Below are 16,049 nucleotides of genomic sequence, written 5' to 3' on the forward strand. Positions count from 1 at the left end.
AGTAGTGTCTGTCACCAGGGTGATGCTGGGAGCAGTAGTGTCTGTCACCAGGGTGATGCTGGGAGCAGTAGTGTCTGTCACCAGGGTGATGCTGGGAGCAGTAGTGTCTGTCACCAGGGTGATGCTGGGAGCAGTAGTGTCTGTCACCGGGGAACTGCTGGGAGCAGTAGTGTCTGTCACCAGGGAACTGCTGGGAGCAGTAGTGTCTGTCACCAGGGAACTGCTGGGAGCAGTAGTGTCTGTCACCGGGGAGATGCTGGGAGCAGTAGTGTCTGTCACCGGGGAGATGCTGGGAGCAGTAGTGTCTGTCACCGGGGAGATGCTGGGAGCAGTAGTGTCTGTCACCAGGGAACTGCTGGGAGCAGTAGTGTCTGTCACCAGGGAACTGCTGGGAGCAGTAGTGTCTGTCACCGGGGAGATGCTGGGAGCAGTAGTGTCTGTCACCAGGGAGATGCTGGGAGCAGTAGTGTCTGTCACCGGGGAGCTGCTGGGAGCAGTAGTGTCTGTCACCAGGGAACTGCTGGGAGCAGTAGTGTCTGTCACCAGGGAACTGCTGGGAGCAGTAGTGTCTGTCACCAGGGAACTGCTGGGAGCAGTAGTGTCTGTCACCAGGGAACTGCTGGGAGCAGTAGTGTCTGTCACCGGGGAGCTGCTGGGAGCAGTAGTGTCTGTCACCGGGGAACTGCTGGGAGCAGTAGTGTCTGTCACCGGGGAACTGCTGGGAGCAGTAGTGTCTGTCACCAGGGAACTGCTGGGAGCAGTAGTGTCTGTCACCGGGGAGATGCTGGGAGCAGTAGTGTCTGTCACCAGGGAGATGCTGGGAGCAGTAGTGTCTGTCACCAGGGAACTGCTGGGAGCAGTAGTGTCTGTCACCGGGGAGATGCTGGGAGCAGTAGTGTCTGTCACCGGGGAGATGCTGGGAGCAGTAGTGTCTGTCACCAGGGAGATGCTGGGAGCAGTAGTGTCTGTCACCGGGGAGATGCTGGGAGCAGTAGTGTCTGTCACCGGGGAGATGCTGGGAGCAGTAGTGTCTGTCACCGGAGAGATGCTGGGAGCAGTAGTGTCTGTCACCGGGGAGATGCTGGGAGCAGTAGTGTCTGTCACCAGGGAACTGCTGGGAGCAGTAGTGTCTGTCACCAGGGAACTGCTGGGAGCAGTAGTGTCTGTCACCAGGGAACTGCTGGGAGCAGTAGTGTCTGTCACCGGGGAGATGCTGGGAGCAGTAGTGTCTGTCACCGGGGAGATGCTGGGAGCAGTAGTGTCTGTCACCAGGGAGATGCTGGGAGCAGTAGTGTCTGTCACCAGGGAACTGCTGGGAGCAGTAGTGTCTGTCACCAGGGAGATGCTGGGAGCAGTAGTGTCTGTCACCAGGGAGATGCTGGGAGCAGTAGTGTCTGTCACCAGGGAGATGCTGGGAGCAGTAGTGTCTGTCACCAGGGAACTGCTGGGAGCAGTAGTGTCTGTCACCAGGGAGATGCTGGGAGCAGTAGTGTCTGTCACCGGGGAGATGCTGGGAGCAGTAGTGTCTGTCACCAGGGAGATGCTGGGAGCAGTAGTGTCAGTGACGGGGAGCTGCTGGGAGCAGTAGTGTCTGTCACCGGGGAGATGCTGGGAGCAGTAGTGTCTGTCGCGGGGAAATGCTGGGAGCAGTAGTGTCTGTCACCGGGGAAATGCTGGGAGCAGTAGTGTCTGTCACCGGGGAGATGCTGGGAGCTGTAGTGTCAGTGACGGGGAGATGCTGGGAGCTGTAGTGTCAGTGACGGGGAGATGCTGGGAGCTGTAGTGTCAGTGACGAGAGATGCTGGGAGCAGTAGTGTCTGTCACGGGGAGATGCTGGGAGCAGTAGTGTCTGTCACGGGGAGATGCTGGGAGCAGTAGTGTCAGTGACGGGGAGATGCTGGGAGCTGTAGTGTCAGTGACGGGGAGATGCTGGGAGCTGTAGTGTCAGTGACGGGGAGATGCTGGGAGCTGTAGTGTCAGTGACGAGAGATGCTGGGAGCAGTAGTGTCTGTCACGGGGAGATGCTGGGAGCAGTAGTGTCTGTCACGGGGAGATGCTGGGAGCAGTAGTGTGTGTCACCAGGGAAATACTTGGAGCAGTAGTGTGAGTGACGGGGAGATGCTGGGAGCAGTAGTGTGAGTGACGGGGAGATGCTGGGAGCAGTAGTGTGAGTTACGGGGAGATGCTGGGAGCAGTAGTGTGAGTGACGGGGAGATGCTGGGAGCAGTAGTGTCTGTCGCGGGGAAATGCTGGGAGCAGTAGTGTCTGTCGCGGGGAAATGCTGGGAGTTGTAGTGTCGCGGGGCAATGCTGGGAGTTCTCCTCCGCTTACCATTCTGCACTTATTTGCAGCCAGCGATTGCCAGTTGAGCAGTTGTCCTCTCTCTGTGCCCGGGTGGGCTCCCGGCCTCGTGTAATGGATTTTATCTCCCGGTAATCGCCCGTTCTCACCCGGCTGAGGCTTTGTGGGATTTTCCAGATTAAGTTATAATGAGTTCTGTTGTTTTGTATAATTTGTAAATCTTCTTCCACAATAATCTCTGCAGATTCTCAGATTTTGTTTTGTGATGTCAGAAGTTCTGTTGCTGCATTGAATAATCAGAGTATAGCCCCATAGCGGATCGTCTGCGTCCCCTCGGTACATTACTCAACTTATGAGAATCCGGCCCCCTATAGACCGGGCTAGGGTGTACTTAGCGCTGTGTGGTGACCCCCCCCCCCCTCTATAGACCGGGCTGGGGTGTACTCGGCGCTGTGTGTCGATCCCTCTGTAGACCGGGCTGGGGTGTACTTAGCGCTGTGTGGTGACTCCTCTGTAGACCGGGCTGGGGTATACTCAGCGTTGAGTGGCGACCCCTCTATAGACCGGGCTGGGGTGTACTTAGCGCTGTGTGGCGGCCCCTCTATAGACCGGGCTGGGGTGTACTTAGCACTGTGTGTCGACCCCTCTATAGACCGGGCTGGGGTGTACTTAGCACTCTGTGGCGGCCCCTCTATAGACCGGCCTGGGGTGTTCTTAGCGCTGTGTGTTGATCCCTCTATAGACCGGCCTGGGATGTACTTAGCGCTGTGTGGTGGCTCCTCTATAGACCGGGCTGGGGTGTACTCAGCGCTGTGTGGTGGCCCCTCTAAAGACCGGGCTTGGGTGTACTTAGCGCTGTGTGGTGGCCCCTCTATAGACCGGGCTGGGGTGTACTCAGCGCTGTGTGGTGGCCCCTCTATAGACCGGGCTTGGGTGTACTTAGCGCTGTGTGGTGGCCCCTCTATAGACCGGGCTGGGGTGTACTTAGCGCTGTGTGGCGTCCCCTCTATAGACCGGGCTGGGGTGTACTCAGCGCTGTGTGGTGGCCCCTCTATAGACCGGGCTTGGGTGTACTTAGCGCTGTGTGGTGGCCCCTCTATAGACCGGGCTTGGGTGTACTTAGCGCTGTGTGACGGCCCCTCTATAGACCGGGCTGGGGTGTACTTAGCGCTGTGTGACGGCCCCTCTATAGACCGGGCTGGGGGGTACTTAGCGCTGTGTGGCGGCCCCTCTATAGACCGGGCTGGGGGGTACTTAGCGCTGTGTGGCGGCTCCTCTATAGACCGGGCTGGGGGGTACTTAGCGCTGTGTGGCGTCCCCTCTATAGACCGGGCTGGGGTCTACTTAGCGCTGTGTGGCGGCCCCTCTATAGACCGGGCTGGGGGGTACTTAGCGCTGTGTGTTGGCCCCTTTATAGACCGGGCTGGGGGGTACTTAGCGCTGTGTGGTGGCCCCTCTATAGACCGGGCTGGGGTCTACTTAGCGCTGTGTGGTGGCCCCTTTATAGACCGGGCTGGGGTGTACTTAGCGCTGTGTGGTGGCCCCTCTATAGACCGGGCTGGGGGGTACTTAGCGCTGTGTGGCGGCCCCTCTATAGAACGGGCTGGGGTGTACTTAGCACTGTGTGGCGGCTCCTCTATAGACCGGGCTGGGGGGTACTTAGCGCTGTGTGGCGTCCCATCTATAGACCGGGCTGGGGGGTACTTAGCGCTGTGTGGCGTCCCCTCTATAGACCGGGCTGGGGTCTACTTAGCGCTGTGTGGTGGCCCCTTTATAGACCGGGCTGGGGTGTACTTAGCGCTGTGTGGTGGCCCCTCTATAGACCGGGCTGGGGTGTACTTAGCGCTGTGTGGTGGCCCCTCTATAGACCGGGCTGGGGGGTACTTAGCGCTGTGTGGCGGCCCCTCTATAGAACGGGCTGGGGTGTACTTAGCACTGTGTTGCGGCCCCTCTATAGACCGGGCTGGGGTGTACTTAGCGCTGTGTGGCGTCCCCTCTATAGACCGGTCTGGGGTCTACTTAGCGCTGTGTGGTGGCCCCTCTATAGACCGGGCTGGGGGGTACTTAGCGCTGTGTGGCGGCCCCTCTATAGACCGGGCTGGGGGGTACTTAGCGCTGTGTGGCGTCCCCTCTATAGACCGGTCTGGGGTCTACTTAGCGCTGTGTGGTGGCCCCTTTATAGACCGGGCTGGGGTGTACTTAGCGCTGTGTGGTGGCCCCTCTATAGACCGGGCTGGGGTGTACTTAGCGCTGTGTGGTGGCCCCTCTATAGACCGGGCTGGGGTGTACTTAGCGCTGTGTGGTGGCCCCTCTATAGACCGGGCTGGGGTGTACTTAGCGCTGTGTGGTGGCCCCTCTATAGACCGGGCTGGGGGGTACTTAGCGCTGTGTGGCGGCCCCTCTATAGAACGGGCTGGGGTGTACTTAGCACTGTGTGGCGGCTCCTCTATAGACCGGGCTGGGGGGTACTTAGCGCTGTGTGGCGTCCCATCTATAGACCGGGCTGGGGGGTACTTAGCGCTGTGTGGCGTCCCCTCTATAGACCGGGCTGGGGGGTACTTAGCGCTGTGTGGCGGCCCCTCTATAGACCGGGCTGGGGGGTACTTAGCGCTGTGTGGCGTCCCCTCTATAGACCGGTCTGGGGTCTACTTAGCGCTGTGTGGTGGCCCCTTTATAGACCGGGCTGGGGTGTACTTAGCGCTGTGTGGCGGCCCCTCTATAGAACGGGCTGGGGTGTACTTAGCGCTGTGTGGTGGCCCCTCTATAGACCGGGCTGGGGTGTACTTAGCGCTGTGTGGTGGCCCCTCTATAGACCGGGCTGGGGTGTACTTAGCGCTGTGTGGTGGCCCCTCTATAGACCGGGCTGGGGGGTACTTAGCGCTGTGTGGCGGCCCCTCTATAGAACGGGCTGGGGTGTACTTAGCACTGTGTGGCGGCCCCTCTATAGACCGGGCATCCAAACTTCTTGAATAGTGAGGGACGCTGGCTACATTCCATATAACCGCCAATGTTTTTGTTTTCCTCCACGACTCGATTTTCAGAATAGAGAAAGATTTTGGATGCTCTCTGTATTTCCAACATTAATATTCAGGCAGAAAAGTTATTTATTTATTTTATCTTCTCTTTTTTTGCATTTACACTCTCTTCCCTAATGGGTCATATGGTTTTGTATCGGGGGTCCCCTGCTTGGAATCCTCCTTTATGAGCTACTTCGTGGCCGCATTTTTGCAAGGATTTATTTTTAATGAGCGTTTGCCGAGTCTTGAAGTGTAACTCTCCTTTATAGAAACTTTTGTTTTAGACATGTCAGTTTCATTAGTTTGTCTCAAATATGAAAAAAAAAGTTTCCAGCTTCTTTCATCAGTTTGTGAAAATAGGGACAGTACACGGAAGACATTTGAGTCCTGTCCAATTTTTAATTTTTTTTTCTGTTGACTTGCTTTGGCCATTTTTCATCTGACACTTGGATCAATATTGTAGAAGTCTTTTTTTTTTTTTTTTTTTTGTGTGTGGTCCGAAGAAAAAAATTGGACTTGTGTGAATTACACCATAGACGATCATAAGTACGAGTGCTATCCGTGAAAAACACTAATGGCACACGTACGAAAAATCTTTCTGAACGCTTAGGTGAGGATTTGATTTCTACTGATCTTTGGTGATGCAAGAGTTCTAGTTGTCTTCCTCTCTATAAAGACAATTTGCATATTTAATTTCCCAGTGGAACATGCATGGCTTATAAGTCTTCTCATTATTGTCACTCACAATGAGACTTCTGTAGAATTTCCGTATGTTTTAAAAATCTTTATTCGCAGTGTCTACTATCGTTTTGGATTCTACTTTTCCTTCTGAGCACCTACATCCACCGAGTGGGAGTGCAAAAGCTTCTGCACTGGTCAACAGCATTTTTGGTGCCAAAGATATTTCATCGAATTTAGGGTATTTTTGGGGTGCTGATTCTGAATATGTCATCAGTTTTGCCAGATTGGCTCAAGTTTTTGAGATTTTTGGTATCTTATTTATAGCACTTGTTGGTAAATGCGACGCATCATCTCATTAATTTCTTTGGATTAGTACTTGAACTGAGCAGTTCTCAATATAGTTTTGTGTTAATTAGTGTTCTAAAAGTTTGTTCATAGCTTGATTTTTGCACTAACTTTATGTTGTTGTCTGTTTTCCAGTGAAAAGCATGAACTCATCATGAAGAAGTTGTCTTAACGATCCAGACTCATTCTGTTACATTTGTGGTGAATATACACTGCCAAAACATAGAAGAAACATAACACACTTCGTAAAAAAAGTGTATTTTGCCTATTTTGGGGTTATGCTTGGGGACCAAGACAAGTTTTGGGCACCACACATAGTGTGCAAAGCATGTATCGAATTATTACGAAAATGGAGCAAAGGACAAAGAAAAAGCTTCAAATTTGGTGTTCCAATGGTGTGGAGAGAGCCAAAAAATCATCATGATGACTGTTATTTATGGTAAACACAGGTACAGGCACATCTTCACAATGAGGGACAGGCCTTCTTGCAGATTCCATGTTACTCCCATTTTCGTTTCTTATGCTTATTGAATCCTTGCACTTGCACTGCACAGAAATAACAGTCATCATGATGATTTTTTGGCTCTCTCCACACCATTGGAACACCAAATTTGAAGCTTTTTCTTTGTCCTTTGCTCCATTTTCGTAATAATTCGATACATGCTTTGCACACTATGTGTGGTGCCCAAAACTTGTCTTGGTCCCCAAGCATAACCCCAAAATAGGCAAAATACACTTTTTTTACGAAGTGTGTTATGTTTCTTCTATGTTTTGGCAGTGTATATTCACCACAAATGTAACAGAATGAGTCTGGATCGTTAAGACAACTTCTTCATGATGAGTTCATGCTTTTCACTGGAAAACAGACAACAACATAAAGTTAGTGCAAAAATCAAGCTATGAACAAACTTTTAGAACACTAATTAACACAAAACTATATTGAGAACTGCTCAGTTCAAGTACTAATCCAAAGAAATTAATGAGATGATGCGTCGCATTTACCAACAAGTGCTATAAATAAGATACCAAAAATCTCAAAAACTTGAGCCAATCTGGCAAAACTGATGACATATTCAGAATCAGCACCCCAAAAATACCCCAAATTCATTAAAATATTTTGGACACCAGAAAAAAAAATTTTTTTCGTTGACCTGTGTTATAAGTCTCCTCACTCTGGAGAGTGGCAAGCCAAGCCTGGCATGTCAAAGGGGAAAAGTGTTAGCCATTAGATCTCTAATGGTCAAAACTGATACGATGTCTTTAGGACTGTTGGCCATAGTTGGCACCCTCCTCCTGATTCCCGTCCCCCCTCAATACACATCTGGGTACTTTGGCATAGTATACATCTGGAGGAATGTAGATGTGTGTTCCCTGGACCTCGGAGGTGACACTCTTGTATATGGAGATGACTTCTTGGTACATTTGAAGCTGCAGTTGTTTGAATAAAAGCTGAAAGTTCCGTCCCAGCTGTTACCAAATTGTATACATTGTGTCTGATGATGCGTACGTCTGTGATAAGTGAATGTGTTCACCTGGCGTATCCCCTGGGTGTTGGGGCTCCGCTGTGATTTATGGAGTTGACACTTTGATTTATTTTGGAACACAATCCCTTTTGAGTTGATGCAAAGACCTATAAGCAACGGGAAGTAGTGGAGCAGATAGGAGCCTCTCTGGAGGACCCATCCAGACACGTATGGATGACATTGGACAAAAAGGCAGCCTTCCCTTCACACTTCAGGTACGTTCTTTGTATCCTGAAACCCATTCACACGAATCTGGTTTATCAAAGCTGAAGAATAATGGTTCGTATTCGTGTAATACTAGGACCATGACTTCCATATGGTTGAACATCCTGTGGACTTCACCGGTTTGTTGGGTTTTCTTAACTTAAAATAATATTCTGACCCTGTCTCAAAAATGAAACCTAAGGCTGCCTCCACACATTGACCCCGATTCTTTTAAACCTGCCAGTCTTGATCGTGTTTCTTGGCATAGTATTCCCCAAACTCATTAAGAGGCGAGGTCTTGTTAATTTTTTGGCGCAGTCGTGCACCACTGTAATCTTATGGAGTAAATGATGACTGTCGGGCTTGATTTGCTCGAGTTCTGACCAATTTTCCAAAAGTTGGCAAAATTAGTTGGGACTGATATTAAAAAATGCAGAAAGAAAGTGTCCAGAATCCATGATTTTCTTCTTTAAGGGGCTCCTCTGCCAGATATGGGTTTTATTTACTATATTTTTCTATGTTCTTCTCTAACTTTGCCCTAGTTGCTCTATAACCGCCATTGCTCTTTATTGCACCAATTTTAGATTGTGTAGTACCCTGGGCACAGAGAATACATTTACTGGCCACTATAAACTTTGCCTTTCCTCCTATAATCAGTTGTTTTAATCCGTCATTACAATTTCTGCAATTTTTTTTACATTGATGGATCCTGTGAATGGTAGGATAATTGTTATTGCGAAAGCTTTGGCCTATCACTTGCTCAAAGAAATAAGTAAATTGTAAAAATCTCTGAGCTCTCCTGATTCTGACTCTTTTCCGTTTTGCACTGTGCCGCTGCATCACAGAGATATTCACATTTGTTTCTTCTGGAGCGCAGCATGTGAAATCTCTTCTTGTAGTCCAACTGGGCGTTTCTTCAGAGTCTTCTCTGGGGTTGTGTACTGTCATCCCAATCTACCCAGCCGCTGCCAATCACTTTAAGGCAATTAATCTAGCAGTATATCGGTCTCCGAGTCTGTGATTGGAAGCATCTAGGATTGAAGGGTGAAAGTGCACCCTTTCAGAGAAGACTCTGAAGAAATGCCCACTTGATCTGCAAGCAGAGATTTCACATGCTGCAGTCCAAAAGCAACAAATGTGAATATCTCTGCAATGGAGCGACACAGAGTAAAACGGAAAAGAGCGGCAGAATCAGGGGAACTTAATGAATTTTTACAAGGTATTTTGCACAAACCTTTCTGACAAACAGAAAACAAGGAAGAAAAGTTCAGGTGGAGACTGGAGTAGAGTACATTTGCACAAAAATTTGATGAGTTGACTGCAAACATCTGGCTTACAAAAAAATGAGCCCAAGACAGACAAACCCGTAGAGACTGGTTTTCATAATAGGTGCAATTTAAAAGAAGACTATAGCATAAAACAACCTAAAAAAAAAAGTAGACAAATGGTATTTTTGCAACCTTTGCTCAGCCGACAGCTAGTGCCACTAGATCAGCTGGAACAGTGAGCAAGAACCGCCTACCAGCTCTCTTGGGGTTTCGGTTGCCGGTCATATTAAGCGTCTTCCAGACCAGGCATGTTGTGTCATGAGTGTAGTTTTGCACCCTTCTGTAGCAGCAGCGCACCCCAGCCGCTTGTATTAATTTCTTGGATTATAATCTTTCCATGGGAGCTGAGTAGACGTCTGTCGGCTCCCAGAAGACTTCTTTATGTGTTTGAGGATCAGTAAGAGCTTTGGGTAAATCCTGTAAAAAAAAAAAAAAGTGTTTATGCCTTCTAATTAAAGTATTTAAAGTTCGGCAGCTAAATATTGTGACTAGAGTCGACGCAATAAATTGAAATAAAGAGGGAATTTATTGATGGGAGTTTTTTAATTACTTGAAGTACACAAAAACCCGCCTGTAATGTAATTCCATCTGAATCCATAGGTGGTCTTGTATTTGGTGCTTACAGAGCACATTGTATACAATGCACAGATCCTGTAAGTGGCACGTATGGATTATGGACCTATAGGCACATGATGTGCCTCTCTATGGTGCTCTTCTGCAACACTGGATTCTGCCCCAGCCAATAATGTAATAACAGAGCAGGCTACGGATGTATTACAGATTCTTAGCTATGTTCACACGTTGAGTTTTTGCACGTATAGCACAATAATAAAGGGTGTCCTCACATGAGCATAGATGTTAGTACAGTTTAATTAAATTAGTCATGTGTTAAAATAAACAAAGCCTGACCAACTCAAAGCCCAACCAATGTGTGAAAGAACTTGATGCCCTACCAACATGTGAAAGTAAACTGTGCCCTACCAGCTCAATGCCCTACCAGCATGTAAAAGTACGCTGTGCCCTACCAATGCAATGCCACACCAACATGTGAAGTAAACTGTGCCCTACCAACATGTAAAAGTAAACTGTGCCCTACCAACTCCATGCCCTACCAACATGTAAAAGTAAACTATGCCTTACCAACTCCATGCCCTACCAACATGTAAAAGTAAACTGTGCCCTACCAACTCAATGCACTACCAACATGTAAAAGTAAACTGTGCCCTACCAACTCAATGCACTACCAACATGTAAAAGTAAACTGTGCCCTACCAACATGTAAAAGTAAACTGCCCTACCAACATGTGAAAGTAAAGTGTGCCCTACCAACTCCATGCCCTACCAACATGTAAAAGTAAACTGTGCCTTACCAACTCCATGCCCTACCAACATGTAAAAGTAAACTGTGCCTTACCAACTCCATGCCCTACCAACATGTAAAAGTAAAGTGTGCCCTACCAACTCCATGCCCTACCAACATGTAAAAGTAAACTGTGCCCTACCGACTCAATGCACTACCAACATGTAAAAGTAAACTGTGCCCTACCGACTCAATGCACTACCAACATGTAAAAGTAAACTGTGCCTGACCTACTCAATGCCCTACCAATGTCTTAAGCTAAATTGTACCTGACCTACTCTTGTTTTTCTGGTAAAATGGCATTTTGACACTTTTTCTCAACACCTCAGCAGTCACTATGACGTTTACAGCTGTAACTAAATAATTTTGAGGTTTGTAGGGGAACAGTTGTTGCACGCACAAAATAGTGGCTGATTGCTATTGCTGCCTGGTTTTGTGGGTAAAACGGCTGTTCCTCTGCAAAATCAATTGTTTAACAGGCCTTTCCCGTCCACGCCCTGGCATCATCACGTACAGTTTGGCCTTGCCCCCAAAAGCTAAGGTAATAAAAATCCAGTGATCCTTCATTTTAGGATATTAATTGCTTCTGGATCGACTGTTGTAATGTTGTAGCTTGGGATAAAAACTATGGGAAAATGGGAAGATGCCCAAAAATAACAAAAATGAAAAATAGAGAAATACAAATTTAAAGCAAAATCCTCATGAATAAAAAACAACAAATGGCACACCGTGTACCTGAAAATAAATGGAGGCTCTCGCTAAAGCAGCTCAGGACGTGTACTACTGCATTGTGCTGTAAGGAGGCGCCGTTAGACGGATGGTCAGTGCATGTTTGCTGGTACTACAAGGTGTGGTTTGTTTGTTTTTTTTTTTTTGTTGTTGTGGTTCAAAAATTAGTTTTTCCAATATTTTGAAAATACTGTAATTTGAGGCCGTTCTAACATGGGACCCAGTGTATGTAGATCCCGTGTAAGGTCCCTTGCTCAGCCTGATGTTGGCAGCAGTTGTGGTGGGGTCTCCAGTTTCACTAGTGGCCCGTGTGCAGTTTCACAGCGTGATTGAGTTTCTCAGAAAGCATCTGGACAGGGGAGGGGGGAGACGTTGCTGTCAGTCTATTTCAGAAAGAAGTTCACAGTTCTGTTTCTGACAGATGGACGCTCCTCGTGTGTGAGAACATTTGCTCCTGCGCTATCTTTGCCACAATAACTTTTATTAGAGGGGTTTTCCTGTTATCTAGAACGGACTTGTCCAAAACTTTGTCCAAATGTATCAAAAACTGCAGCAAAGGTGTGAAACTATGTAAAAAACAAAACAAAAAGTAACTTGCTGGAGAGAGTGGCCAAAAAAAGCTTCGACTTGCTGTAAGATTGTAGGTGGGGAGGGATCTTGCCACTCCAGCTCTACCACTCCAGTGTTCCCCGACAACCTTTGGCTGCAGCAGTCAAGCAATCGGTGACCTCCACTGCCTCAATCTGTCTGTCTAGGCATGAATGAAACTAGTGATTAACTGCAATGGTCACTTGTAGTCAATTTGGGACATAACCACTGCATCCATGTCACTCCTTGATCTGATTTTCTAATACATGAAGACTTTTTTTTTTTTTAAAGGGAATCTGTCACCTCAATTTGTCGGGCTATTTAAATGCCTTGTGTCTGGCCCGATGTGCTTTGTTTTGTCTCCTTTCTTCCACCCCATCCTTGTCCGCCGTACGCAATATTATCGGGAATTTGAGTAGTTGTCCTCCATAGTCGGCGCGTGCGCAATGCAATCTTGCCTTGCGCATTATGCTTTGCCCAACTGCGGGCAAAGCCGAAAAGCATTACTGCGCATGCGCTGGTGAACTATGTCCCGAAAGTATTTCGCTGTGTTCCGGGACATAGTTCACCGACGCATGCGCAGTAATGCTTTTCTGCTTTGCCGGCAGTTGGGCAAAGCATACTGCGCGCGGCAAGATTGCATTGCGCACGCGCCGACTATGGAGGACAACTCAAATTCCCGAAAATATTGTGGACGGTGGATAAGGATGGGGTGGAGGAAAGGAGACGAAACACCGCCCATTGGACCCAGACACAAGGCATTTAAATAACCCGCCAAATTGAGGTGACGGATTCCCTTTACACTATCTCCACTGTCTCCCTTTCTGACACTTCGTCGAAATCTGACCCCAGTTGGATGTCGTCAGAGTGCGGGCCGATTTATTTATTTTTTATTTTTTATTTAATTTTTTTTTTTTTTATATATATTCATCTTCCACTGATCCATAGACTTGCATTGCCGATTTTTGATCCGACCCTCAGATCAAAAGTGGACATGCCTCTGCAATTTTCCGAGGACATGTGAATGACCCCATAGACTATCACAAGAAGCGGATGTGTGAATGAGGCCTAGCTGGCCAACAATTTTTGGTAGCGGATTTACTGTTCCTAATATTTAGTAAGAATTCCACAGAACCAAACTTTTTCTGTTTAAAAAAAGCCCTAAAATTATAAGTGATATCTTCCTGTATTGTTCATATCGTGCTCTGTGTCGGTGCGATATTAAATATGCAGACATTAGCGGAAAAAAATAAAATCTATAATAATCTAAACTCCATAAGCTTCTCAGGGGGCCGCTCTCCGAAGACTTGCAGATCCTGAATAGCAAATGTTCGGAATTCTGCGTATTACAATGCTCCGACTGTTCTGAAATCCATATGTGTTTTTTAGTTCTCCAGCCTCTTGGCAGGCGGAGGGGTTGAGCGGAGGGGGAGTGTGTCTGGGAGCTGTATGGTTGGCAGTGCCCATGGGAATGTCTGCCGCCGGTCCCCTTATTTTGAGCTGAATTTTACGTTTTTGCAAATGGCAAAACAATAGTCGTCTACATAAACTTCACTCCACTGCTGGCGAGAGTGGCCAAAATAAACTCCCGACTAGCTGTAAGATGGGGGGGAAGGGATCTCGTCTTCTGAATCCCAGCGGAGGGAGTGTTCTTCTGAAAAGATGGAGCTTTGAAATTGGAGGAAACATAATCTCCATAAACAAAGGGTAAAGATGATCGGCCTCCAGTGATTATTCTCTGAGAATCGGGACGGAGGTGAAAATTGTTCGGTGGTTACACAAAACGTAAAAGAGGAGCCAAAAACCTGACCCAGGAGACGCGTCCTCCTCTGTGGGCAGAGCCTGTGTCCACCGGTGTGAGGGCCTACAGAGGTGGCACTTCATAAGCCATGGTTTAGCTACCGGCGTCCCGCGAGGCTCAGCCGTATAATTGTGGCAAATTGGATCCTGATTGCACAAAGCAAAAGTAGATTTTCGGGGGTCTTCCAACATCTGGTAAAAGTTTTGAAATCTTTTTTTAAACCATCTTAAATATTACCCATAAGGGATAACCTACTGATTGAGTGGGGGCTCCGACCACCAGGACCCCTCACTATCCTGGAATCCAGAAGCGCTACTGCACATGCTCAGTGTCTCCTCCAATCATTGATCCTGGTTTGCCAAAGCTTTCACACCAGAATTCTATAGTGACTTGACGTTTTCACGCCATTTTTTTTCCAGGTTTGCTGAAATGGGTAGAGTTGACGCTGCAGCCAATCGCTGACTTCCCTGCTGATGTGCTGTGCATTCTCGTGCCCACTGCAGCCAATCACTGACCTCCATGGTGATATGCTGGAAATGCACGTTCTCGCTGCAGTTAATTGCTGACTTCAGTTCTAGTGTGCTGTACATACACTTGTCTGTGGCAGCCAATCGCAGGCCTCAGTGCTGATGTGCTATACATGCCCATGCCTGCTGCAGCCAATCACTTGACTCAGTGCTGATGTGCTATACATGCATGTGCCTGCTGCAGCCAGTCACAGGCCTCAGTGCTGATGTGCTATACATGCATGTGCCTGCTGCAGCCAGTCGCAGGCCTCAGTGCTGATGTGCTATACATGCATGTGCCTGCTGCAGCCAGTCACAGGCCTCAGTGCTGATGTGCTATACATGCCCATGCCTGCTGCAGCCAATCACTTGACTCAGTGCTGATGTGCTATACATGCCCATGCCTGCTGCAGCCAATCACTTGACTCAGTGCTGATGTGCTATACATGCATGTGCCTGCTGCAGCCAGTCACAGGCCTCAGTGCTGATGTGCTATACATGCATGTGCCTGCTGCAGCCAGTCGCAGGCCTCAGTGCTGATGTGCTATACATGCATGTGCCTGCTGCAGCCAGTCGCAGGCCTCAGTGCTGATGTGCTATACATGCATGTGCCTGCTGCAGCCAGTCGCAGGCCTCAGTGCTGATGTGCTATACATGCATGTGCCTGCTGCAGCCAGTCGCAGGCCTCAGTGCTGATGTGCTATACATGCATGTGCCTGCTGCAGCCAATCACTTGACTCAGTGCTGATGTGCTATACATGCATGTGCCTGCTGCAGCCAGTCGCAGGCCTCAGTGCTGATGTGCTATACATGCCCATGCCTGCTGCAGCCAATCACTTGACTCAGTGCTGATGTGCTATACATGCATGTGCCTGCTGCAGCCAATCGCAGGCCTCAGTGCTGATGTGTTAGACATGCCCATGCCTGCTGCAGCCAATCACTTCACTCAGTGCTGATGTGCTGTATATGCACGTGCTTGCTGCAGCCAATCACTCGCTTCAGTGCTAATGTGCTGCACATGCTCGCTGCAACCAGTCGCTGTCCTCCATGATGTGTTGTACATGCCCGTGCCTGCTGCAGCCAATCGCCGGCCTCACTGCTGATGTATTGTACATGCATGTGCCTGCTGCAGCCAATCGCTGGCCTCAGTGCTGATGCCCACATAATCAGCTACATTATTACTGTAGGGCCAGTCACCAGTGGACACATCTGGAGTTGCAGGGGTTAAACGGACAAGAAATTTTATTTTTATTTCTTTTTAATACCAATGAATCACAGACAACCTCTCTAAGAAGCAATAAAAAATCTGGGACTGTTTGGATAAATAGGGAAACAGCACTGACATCTGTATTGGATGGCGGGGCGTCGAAACTCGGTTTAGTCCGATTCTCATCCTCGAGATGCTTTTATAAACAGAAGGAAACCTTAAAATACTTCCACAAATAGAAAAGGAATCCCAAAGTATTTGAGCTATTTGCTCGGGCAGCCAGTGTTTGCTGTACATCTCCCCCCCCCCCCCCCCCCCCCCCCCCCCCGGGGGGGGCTTGCTTTCTTTCAGCTCGGGCCACCCAGGGTCCAGACAAGCCCTCTAATTAGCGGAGATGTAGTCCTGCGCCAGCGATGTGACCTGTTTACACAGGGTTGCCTTCTGTGTGTGCCATTGAGA

General features: G+C 48.5%; 1 protein-coding gene across 1 annotated transcript in view; it reads left to right on the forward strand.

The window, feature by feature from the left end:
- Positions 1–16,049, forward strand: part of LRP5 (LDL receptor related protein 5) — a 149,096-nt gene that overhangs the window by 947 nt on the left and 132,100 nt on the right. The gene's annotated exons all lie outside the window — the stretch shown is intronic.

This window comes from Dendrobates tinctorius, unplaced genomic scaffold (genome assembly GCF_039654945.1).
Source record: "Dendrobates tinctorius isolate UK_male_01 unplaced genomic scaffold, ASM3965494v1 ptg000384l, whole genome shotgun sequence".
In the NCBI taxonomy this organism is placed as follows: domain Eukaryota; kingdom Metazoa; phylum Chordata; class Amphibia; order Anura; family Dendrobatidae; genus Dendrobates; species Dendrobates tinctorius.